Genomic DNA, 11,627 nt, shown 5'->3' on the forward strand with positions numbered 1-11,627 from the left:
AATAGTAGTTAACTTATGAGGGGGTCAAAGAGTTTGGATCCCCGCCATCCAATACCTATGGGCATTGAAGGAGATCCTACTAAAATTGACCCAGGTCCCAAGCAGGACCTCTAAACGCTGAACAAGGGCAAGACCCTTACCAAACCGTTCCCTTAACCCCCGACCAGGTAGCCAACATACCTCCATATAGACCGTGGAGATATGAATGGTGAAAATCTTTTATTTTATATAGACAGTAAAATAATGCCAAGACACCACGGACAAACGATAAGGAAAGATCACCTTCAACATAAGTAACTAGTTATTAAAGTCATTAATACAAAACCAAATAAAAAGTGCAAAAGATTAAAAATAAAAAGTATTATACTAAACACTTGTCTTCACCAAGTGATGTAAGAGACTTAGGCAAACATGGCCTTGATTGTCAAGAACTCTTACGATCAATCTTGGATCCCGAGACGACTCACACACTCTACGATGGACAATGGATGATGGTGGTGGATGATGGTGTTATGGTGGTGGTGGGTGGTGGATGAGGTGTGAGAGAGATGGTGTGCCAAGGGATGAGAGAGAATGAAGCCAAGCTCCTCTATTTATAGGCTGAACAGAAGGCTGGACACGGCCCCGTGTCCGCTGGACACGGCCCCGTGCCCGTCTGACATTCTCTCTCTTCATTAATTGTAATTGCGAATTACAATTAATGCGCCTGCTGTACTTTCACCACGCCCCCGTGCCCGCTGGACACGGCCCCGTGGTGGGCAATGGAAGCTTCTACTGGTTTGTCTTTTCTGCTGCTTCCTGGGCACGCCCCCGTGTTCGCTGGACACGGGGCGTGTTCAGACTCTGTTTCTTCTCCTTTGCCTTGGGAGGTGCCGTTGAGGGTCCGGGCAGTCTACTTTTGTTCCTTTTATTGTATTTATGCTAGAATTAGCTGTCTTTTTGCTTCTTTTGTGATTTTGAGCTCATTTAATCCTGAAAATGCAAAAGGAAGACAAAAACACTCTTTTTCCAACATTAGTACTTAAAAAGGGTTAGTTTTATGCCTTAATTGATGTGATTTATATGTTGCATTTTACACACATCAAATACCCCCACACTTGAACTTTTGCTTGTCCTCAAGCAAAACTCTTTAAATGTGGCTTACACTCCCAAATGGAATAGGTAGAAGAGAAGTTTTTAGCTTGTCCTAGAGTGTCGGGAATCCAAGGTCTTTATAAGTTTTATTTTTATTTATTTACAGTCCTATTCGTTATGATTTATTTTGAACGTTTCATAAGATAAATTACTTATTTGGGCATAGCATGTCTTATTAAAATTCCATTTATATACAAGTTCACATACCTCACGGGGGATCACTCAACACTCGGCCGAAGGTGTATATTTTTAGTGAATCACTCGAGAGCGGCATGGAACTTACGCCTTCCATAGGCTTGCCAAGCAATCAATCCTCCTCCTTTTTAACTTTTTACCTTTGTAAATATCAAGAGGACTTTTTGGGGTAAAAGGGTTAGGCTTGGGTTAAAGGTGGGTGGTTGGTTAGTGGTTAGTAAAAAGGGCGAAAATCGTAAAAGCGTCGGTTTTCGTAAAATTCCTTGTCTTTAGCGACTTTTTATTTTGAAGTATTTCTCCAAACAAGTTTTTTTATAGCTTTTGTTTGTTTTTGACTTCATCATATATATATATATATATATATATATATATATATATATTTTCACATAAAGAGGCGAGTTTACGAAAAACCGAGCTTGTTACTAAAATAAAGGGTGAAAAATAAAAAGGTTTTTGGTGGGTGAAAAGGGTTTTTGGGGTAATGAAATGAAAGGTTTAGGCTCAAAGGGGCTATCTAGGGGGATTTTGGGTAGGTGATAAAAAAAATTGAAAAATAATGGTTTTGAAAGAAAAATGGTTAGTCCTAATGCCTCCATCATTTACTTACTTGGGTTTAAGTTGGTAAGGACCGGGAATGTATCGTCGTGGCAAGTTCTAGATTTGTAAGAACCAAGCGGCTATTCACACAAGAAACGAAAAATGAGCATTTAATCTAAATATGTATATTTTTATGCTCAATAAAGGCTCAAAACTCACTTTTGTGGGAATGGGTTTTTAATGTGATCAAGTATATATAATCGAATTTTTAACTAGACTTGTTATGCCGTTTCATAATTTTCTTATGTTGGTTCTTCGTTATCATGACGCTATCGGTTGTAAACTTGTAAAAATATAACCTTTTTAGAACTTGTTATTCCCAACTTAAACTAAGACAAGTAAATAAATAAAAAATGAAAAAGTTTTTGAAAAAAATTTGGGGTGTTTAGCGGTTCCAATAGAGTTTTGTGTAAGGCTTGTGTTTAGGATTTGCAAAATTTCAAGGTTTTAGCATCCCCCCCACACTTAAATTACACATTGTCCTCAATGTGTCCAAAAATAATGTTTTTGGTTGATTAGAATGTGTAAAAGTGGGTTAAAAAGCAAAGATTTGTGTTACTGGCATCCTGGACACAGCCCCGTGTTGACCGGGCACGGCCCCGTGGTCAAGTGCCAGTAACAAAAATTAGAGAATTGAAACAGAAGCCTGGACACGGGGGCGTGTCCGCCGAACACGGCCCGTGTCCAGTTACCTGAACTGGGTGATTTTCTGCAGGGGGCTCAACACGGGGCCGTGTTGGTTGGGCACGGCCCGTGTTGAGCCTTCTGTGATGGAGATTTTTGTCGGGTTGCTCTGTTCTTCGTGCATGGTTCCATTTTTCTCGTTCCCTTTTTCATCCATTACCACCATGAGTGTGTTTTATTCTGCAAAAACTAAAAGATTAAACTAAACTAAGGATAGTTCCGCGGAATGCCTCCGTGGTGCGCCACGTTTATAAGGGTCCTTGGCTAGACCCGATTTGAGGTTATATATCTTCTGAGTGGGATGCCTTGCTTCCCATGTTACACCGTTGGAGAGCAGCATCCAAGCTTGAATCAATAACCTTCATGTAGTTTACTGGGTCGTCGTCCTCTATTCTTTTCCCAACTCCGAACTTCACTTCATCATCCCCATACCTCAAAGTGAGTGTCCCGTCATTCATGTCTACCACCGCTTGTGCTGTGGCAAGGAAGGGTCTCCCTAGTATAAGGGGGACCTCGGTGTCTTCCTCCATATCGAGTATGACAAAGTCAACTGGATAAACGAATCTGCTTACCCTTACCAAGACATTCTCGATGACACCTTGTGGGAACTTGACGGATCGATCAGCGAGTTGTATGCTTATCTTTGTAGGGCTCGTGGTTCCCAAGCCAAGCCTTTTGAACATTGATGAGGGCATGAGGTTAATGCTAGCCCCTAGGTCGGCCAAGGCATTGCGAACGGGCGATTCCCCTATTGAGCATGGAATCGTGAAACTTCCGGGATCGATTTTCTTTTGGGGTAGTTTATTGAGTACGAGGGCAGAGCATTCTTCGCCTAAATTAACTAGTTGCAAATTTTCAATTTTCTTTTTATGTGTAAGGAAGTCCCTCATAAATTTAGAGTATTTGGGCATTTGGGTTAGGACTTCGATAAAAGGAATATTAACATGCAATTGTTTTAACAGACTTTCGAATTTTGCGAATTGCTCATTGGTCTTTTGACGAATTAACCTACCGGGGTACGGAACTCGAGGAGCCTTGGTAGGCTCTGGTGATGGAGGAGAGTTCTTTTCCTGCAGAGGTGTTGGCATTGTTTCTTCCGTAGGTGGCGGTACTTCTGCAGGCCCTACGGTGCGGTTTCGTAGTGTGATGAGGTGAACTTGCGCTTTTGGGTTTGTTTCGGTATTGCTAGGTAATGCGCCTTGCGGTCTCTCGGAAAAATTTTGAGCTATTTGATTTATTTGTTTTTCTATGTTTTGAATGCTAGCTTGTTGATTCCTAAAATTAGATTCTAATTGTAGAAATCTTTCCGAGTTTTTCTTATCAGTGTCAGAGACGAGGCGAGATATAGTATCTTCGAGCCTTTCTCGTCCACCTTGTTGTTGAGTGAAATTTTGTGACTCATTTCTTGATTGCTGAAAGTTTGTTCGTTGGGTTTGTTGGTTACTACTATTGCCGGGTTCCCTCCAACCAAGGTTTGGGTGGTTTCGCCATCCTTGGTTGTAAGTTCCCGTTGGGGGACCCGACGGCCTAGGTCTATTATCAATGTAGTTTACCATTTCTTGTTGATCGTTCGTTTCTTTCATGCAACTCCAATTTTCATGTGACCCACCGCACCCTTCGCAAGCCATAACCGAGACTGTTTTTGTCATTTCTAATTTTTTTTATTTTTGAAGAAAGGGCCTCGATTTGGGCTTGTAAAGAAGTGCTTTCGTCGACCTTATGGGCGCCCGGGGCGATAGACTTATTTCCCCGGGGGGTGTGCCATTGAAAATTGGTTTGAGCAATTTCCTCAATCTGATTATATATTTCGTGTGGGCGTCGATTACCTAAAAGTCCCCCGGAGCTAGAATCAAGTGTCTGCCTAGTGTGTGGCAACAATCCATTGTAGAAAGTGGATACTTGTTGCCATATTGCGAGGCCGTGATGGGGACACTTGCGTAATAGCTCCTTGAATCTTTCCCAAGTTTCATATAAGGATTCCCCATCCTCTTGTGGGTATGTATTAATTTCAGTCATTAATTTAGCAGTTTTAGCGGGAGGGAAATACTTATATAGAAATTTTTGGGCTAGTTCATCCCAGGTGTTTACCGATCCAGCTGGGAGGGCGTTGAGCCAAGCTTTCGCTCGGTCTTTTAGTGAGAATGGAAACATACGGAGGCGGATGGCGTCGTTTGATGCTCCATTGATCCGAAAGGTATCACATATTTCTAAGAAATTAGTTATATGTAGATGGGGATCCTCGTCCGCAAGCCCGTGGAAGGTTGCGGAGTTTTGGAGCATTTGTATCAAATGCGGTCGAAGTTCGAAGTTATTGGCTTCGACATTCGGAGCATTGATAGCGGCGCCTAGATTACCTACGGTGGGCCGTAGATAATCCATAAGGGTACGTTGGTCCGCCATTGGAGGTGGATCACCCGAAATCTTCTCTTGATTTTTGGCTTTTAACCTTTTTCTGAGAAAGCGTTCGGGTTCTTCTAATGGTTCTTTTATGTCTTTATTGGAACTGGAGCTCATACACTACGTGAGGTTGGCGTCGGGTTCCAAGTCCTGCAATAAAAACAGAAAAGAATGTTGGTCAGAAGGTTCACCACGGCCCCGTGTTGAGCGAACACGGCCCCGTGGTCGGAATTGCAGTGGTTGTTTTCCAGATCCCAGTTACTGGAAGTTGGACACGGCCCCGTGTTGCACCGGCACGGCCCCGTGGTCAGCCTTCTGTAACTTGAAAAACAAAAAACTGCCAGTAACGATGCTGAGCACGGCCCGTGTCCGACCAGGCACGGCCCCGTGCCGAGCTCTGCAGAAGCTGAAAATCTAAAAAAAAAATCCTAAAAAATTAAAGAAAAATAAAAATATGATTAGGCCGTTGATTCCTAACTTTCTTAAAATCCTTGTGTCCCCGGCAACGGCGCCAAAAACTTGATGTGTGTCGGTGTGTATATATTTTTGATGTATATTTAAGCCCCTTTTTACACTTTTAGCCAAGTTTTAAATTTATAAAACACGATATTTACTAACACTAAACACACATATGGGCAAGTGCACCCATCGTGGACGTAGTATAGTGTTGGTAAGATACCGAGGTCGTCCAAGGACACAAGAGCTTTTAATACCGGTTTATCCTCAACGTCTAACCAAATCAAAAAGTGAGAAAAATGTTTTAAACTAAGAAAAATAAAAACTAACTAAATGCTGAAAAATAAAATAAAATAAAAACAGATAGACAAGATGAATCACTTGGATCCGACACGTGTATTAGTATAACCTTTGATTATTTTCGCACTTTTGCACTTGTTTAAGAGATTATCTTAGTTATTGTAGTAGGCCCCTGTTTTGAAGGCGACGTTACCCTCAACCCAGTAGTTTGAGTCAGCAAGGATACAATCCTAAAGGGTCGGATTATTGAAAGATAATGAATTAAGTTATTAATGCAAATTGTGGTAGGCCCCGCTTTTGGCGGTGACGTTACCCTCGGCTAAGTAGTCTGAGTCAGCAGGGATACAGTCCTAAATAGCCGGGTTATAGTATTAATAGTAGTTAACTTATGAGGGGGTCAAAGAGTTTGGATCCCCGCCATCCAATACCTATGGGCATTGAAGGAGATCCTACTAAAATTGACCCAGGTCCCAAGCAGGACCTCTAAACGCTGAACAAGGGCAAGACCCTTACCAAACCGTTCCCTTAACCCCCGACCAGGTAGCCAACATACCTCCATATAGACCGTGGAGATATGAATGGTGAAAATCTTTTATTTTATATAGACAGTAAAATAATGCCAAGACACCACGGACAAACAATAAGGAAAGATCACCTTCAACATAAGTAACTAGTTATTAAAGTCATTAATACAAAACCAAATAAAAAGTGCAAAAGATTAAAAATAAAAAGTATTATACTAAACACTTGTCTTCACCAAGTGATGTAAGAGACTTAGGCAAACATGGCCTTGATTGTCAAGAACTCTTACGATCAATCTTGGATCCCGAGACGACTCACACACTCTACGATGGACAATGGATGATGGTGGTGGATGATGGTGTTATGGTGGTGGTGGGTGGTGGATGAGGTGTGAGAGAGGTGGTGTGCCAAGGGATGAGAGAGAATGAAGCCAAGCTCCTCTATTTATAGGCTGAACAGAAGGCTGGACACGGCCCCGTGTCCGCTGGACACGGCCCCGTGCCCGTCTGACATTCTCTCTCTTCATTAATTGTAATTGCGAATTACAATTAATGCGCCTGCTGTACTTTCACCACGCCCCCGTGCCCGCTGGACACGGCCCCGTGGTGGGCAATGGAAGCTTCTACTGGTTTGTCTTTTCTGCTGCTTCCTGGGCACGCCCCCGTGTTCGCTGGACACGGGGCGTGTTCAGACTCTGTTTCTTCTCCTTTGCCTTGGGAGGTGACGTTGAGGGTCCGGGCAGTCTACTTTTGTTCCTTTTCTTGTATTTATGCTAGAATTAGCTGTCTTTTTGCTTCTTTTGTGATTTTGAGCTCATTTAATCCTGAAAATGCAAAAGGAAGACAAAAACACTCTTTTTCCAACATTAGTACTTAAAAAGGGTTAGTTTTATGCCTTAATTGATGTGATTTATATGTTGCATTTTACACACATCAATTAGCATAAAGCCTATCTAAACCCAAATTTCGACACCAAACCTTTTACACACTGATGTAAAATAATATTTTGAGATTTTTAAAGATTTTTAATTATTTTTAACCTACTCATAACTTGCGGTTATGGCATCGATTCGGTAATTACCGAATATACCCTTTTTGGACATAACTTGAGTTCTACATGGTATTTTGACCCGATTTCAGTTGCTACTGATTTTAAATAATAAATATAGTAGTTTGGACTTTATAAACTGTTCGGAAAACTCAGATTTCCTGTAGAACTCAGAAACCTCTTTTATAATCTTTAAAATGACCGAAATACCCCTACGGGGCGTATGTTGGATTTAAACTCGTTACGGGCATTATGGAAGGTATCCTACTGATACCACAACCTTTTTAAAGCATATTGACTAAGGAAACATGTGTAGGACTCTTACGGTTACCCGTTACGACTTTTGCGCGCACGGTTCGGTTTATGTAACTAGTTTACATAAACTAGCCGAAACGGGTCAAACCTTATCGTTTTTACTTCAAAATCCAGAGTGTGGTTATTATACCCATATAAAACAAGTCTTCAAACTTGTTGGGTCCAAACCACATTCCATTCCCGGTTTTCGCCTTTCACGCGATTAAACCGTAATTATCCTTTGAAACTGACCGGTCTAAGCTAAGGCTAAATTAAAGACCCGTTAGGATTCTAATAGGTGGTTATAAACCTTCGTTCCAGAATAGGAGACCAGTAAAAGATACTTGCATTTGTTTATTGAGGTTATTACTTGCTCAGGTAAATACTTTTAACTTATTTTCCGTTATACGGGCTTGGGTTACGGTATATAAAGATACCGCTTGGTCGGGCAATTGACCCAACTCATTAGTAGTTGGTTATTATCAATGTGACCCGTTTAAAAATTGGTTTTGTTGGCTTTACGCCTTTGGGAGCTTAATGACCATGTCCCGGATATCCTTGGCATCATTTTACGAAATGGCCACGACCTCGACACGCGGGTGTAGGCGTACACCTGACAATGTGTCTATAAATATAAAGGTATAACCGTTGGTTTTCCCGCCACGGCTTTATGCTTTGTGGCGTGTCTATTAACCTTAAACCCGGCATGACCCGGGCGACCGAACGCATAGTGAACATGTAATTCTTTTACAAGATTTAATTGATAAATTATCCCAAGTTATAAAGAGTTTGTGCCTTGTGCATTCAAATCAATTTTATTAAACATTTTTACAAAAGTGTCGGTTGAATGTATTTACCAGTGTAAACTGACGTATTTTCCCCAAAAAGATTAAATGCAGGTTCTGTACGAAATAGGCTGGCCACTCCTTAAGCATTGTTTGAGTCTCGCAAGCTTGGGATGCCACTATCTGTTGAACAATATTTTATTTTTATTTTTGATCCCCTGTGGATTTATTTCGACTATTCGTGATACTTGGATATTACAATCGATGGTTGAAATATAATCTATCTTTATGCTTCCGCTGTGCATTTAAATATTGTGTGGTTTGACTATATAGTTGCCAACTACGTCACGGTAATCCCCCACCGGGCCCACCGGTGAAACACGTGGAAATCGGGGTGTGACTGAAAGTTCCAGAAATGAAAGTAAAGCTTTCACAAGGGCAGAAAGACAGACTGAGGAAGAAGAGAAAGAAGGCCAAGGAGTATCTGGAGAAGATTTTGTCCTCGGATACAACTGGTAAAACAGATAAAAGTTCTGATAAATCGTCTTGCTCTCCAAAGAATGACAAGTCTAACAAAATGGATTCATCAGATACAAATCTGAGGACTAAAGGGGTATTGAAGAAAGTGAAAGTTGTTAATCAAAAGATTAACAAAACAAAGAAAGTGAAATTTTCACTTCCTGATGATGAATTTATTTCTTCAGAAACAAAAGAGCCAGTTGTTGGCAATGATCTTGACTCGACAAAGTCAAAGGAGCCATGTTCAGGCGATGAATCTGGTTCATCAAAACCAGAGGAGCCATTTGTTGAGGTAAAAGTTGAGAATTCTGGTTTAACAATGGATGATGCAAATTTTCCACCATTGTTGAACAAGAATTCAAAATCACCCAAGGACAGTCAGGCTTGGGTGAATCTGTTCAAATGAAAAATCTGTTCAAATGAAAAATCTGTGCAAATTTTCCACCATTGGTAAGCATGAAACATGAATTGGCATCTTTCTTGAAAAATATCACAAAAGTGGATGATGTTTTGATCATTGATATTTTGATCAACAGGTGGTTAATCAAGGACATTAAATTGTACTTGATTTTCTACAAGTGGTGTTGAAGTTTAAAACCGAAAATGATAAATCTTTTATGTGTTTGAAGAGAACAAAGTGATGAAATGACCCCAAACCTACAAATGATTGGTAAACAAACTAATTTTCCAGAAAAACCATTTTGATTAAAACAAACTTAAGTGTTTTGAAATCACAATGGGAGAATAGTTTGTTGTGAGGGGGAGTTCTGATTGTTTACGCCATGTGGATGGAGAATTGAAGCAGTTCTCATCATGTTGTCAAGTTTGTACAGTTTGAGTTCAAATTTTCCCAGAAAATCAAACATTGAAATATATTTTGATTTTAGGGGGAGTAAAATTAAAAAAAATAGAAAATTTAAAATGTCAAAAACATTGAAAAATTGCAAAAATGAGTTTTGTTGAGACAAGAGGAAATGATAGTAAATCAGTAGACTATCGCAGCATGCTAAAGAAATGTAATGTCAAATGTGATAAACGATCTCACTAAAGATGTGACGATAGGCTCAGCTAGACTAGTAGATTTGCGATAACGATACAAACTTAAATGAAAAGGCCTAGTTCTAATGGGAAACATGGTTGAAAGCATAGTACTTAGTTTTGTCCTTCGTTATTGTGTGCCTACTCAGTAATCGCTGAATGCAAAAAGAGCATAAAAACCGGTCAGTTTGTGAACTTTCACAACTTGCTGAAAATGTCGTTGTGATTGTGCATTTCTTTTGCAAAGATTTAAACTTGTTTTATTTCCTTATTTTGTTTAAGTATTAGACATCTTCTGCGTATACGTGAGTATCGACCTGGATGTTATGGCCTAAACATTCTGCTTTATTTTCTTTGGTGTTTCGTTTAAGCTTTGGATCACCTCTGCGTATACGTGAGTATCGACCTGGTGGTTAAAGCCTAAACAATTTCAACTTGTCTTGTTTTCTTATTTTGTTTAAACATTGAACTTTCTCTGCGTATACGGAAGTATCGCCCTGATTGTTAATGTTTAAACATTCTGCTTTATTTTTGCACAAATCACAGTTGGTAAAAGTTTAAAGGCATTACTTGAGTCAGTGTATTACATGATGAGGGAATATGCTGAGATCGTGGGGTCCATAAGAACTTAGTGCAAAATTAATATATCTAAACGTTTCGGTAAGCATGTCGAAAGTTTTTAGATTGAGCTTAAGAGGACAAATATATCGTCAAAAGCTTAACGGTGCTTGTGATGTGTCTCAAGACTGATATGATCCTCTTTTGCAAACTCACAAAAATAGTGTTTGTACATATTTCATTTCTGCATTTAAATTCTGTACTTGCTTTTATGATTTATATTTTGAAAAAAAACCAAAAAAATTTTCGACAACTGATAACGAAGAGCTGTCTTTCAAAATTCCAATGTCTAACCATGATGAGCAGATGGTTTGGATAATTGATTTGAAATGTTTAAAATGATTCTTGAAGATTGAATCAGATTTTAGAATGTTTCAAATTTGATAGAACTTTCAAATGAGAAAAATTGTTTATCTTATGAATGGATGAGATGTGTGTAGGTGAAAGAAAGGTTTCTGATCCTGTTGCTACGAGGAGCCAGGAGATGATTCAGAATCTGTGAAGAGCTTAAACAGAGAAAGAGCCAGGATACAGTCTCAAGGCTATAACTAATTCCAGATAGCGATCCCAGCTTGATGAAAGGGGGAGTCTGACGAGGTTAGAGCCAAAGAGATAAATCCTGGAACATCATTCATACAGACCGATCAAGATTGAAGAGTCGTCATGTTGAAGACTCTCACTGAAGATTCCGTCAACATTCAAGGGGGAGTCTGTTGATGCAGTTGTCTGTCGACTTCATCTTCGTTCGAGTCTTAGATTAGAACTGATTGTATAGTGCACGCAAAACGAGGAAATGGAATTCATAGGTGATTCCGCTTGAAATGATACATGATCATTTCAAGCGAAATCTGCTGAATAATTTCAAGCGAAATCTAGTGGAAAGCTTATGTAGTGATTTCGCTTGAGAGGTTCCGCTTGAATGTAATTCTGCTTGAAGCTGTTTCAAGCGGAATCACATGCCTATATATATCCATCCGAGCGAAATCAGTTGTATCATTCTTGTTTCCGACGGCGAAGCTCCGTCGAAGTGTCTCCAAGGCT

General features: G+C 40.0%; 1 non-coding gene across 1 annotated transcript; it reads left to right on the forward strand.

Moving 5' to 3' along the window:
- Positions 1–4,525: 4,525 nt before the first annotated feature.
- On the forward strand, positions 4,526–4,632 carry LOC118488572. The gene has a single exon (XR_004885116.1). It is a non-coding gene; the product is annotated as a small nucleolar RNA R71 (small nucleolar RNA).
- Positions 4,633–11,627: the final 6,995 nt, after the last annotated feature.

This window comes from Helianthus annuus, chromosome 16 (assembly GCF_002127325.2).
Source record: "Helianthus annuus cultivar XRQ/B chromosome 16, HanXRQr2.0-SUNRISE, whole genome shotgun sequence".
In the NCBI taxonomy this organism is placed as follows: Eukaryota; Viridiplantae; Streptophyta; class Magnoliopsida; order Asterales; family Asteraceae; genus Helianthus; species Helianthus annuus.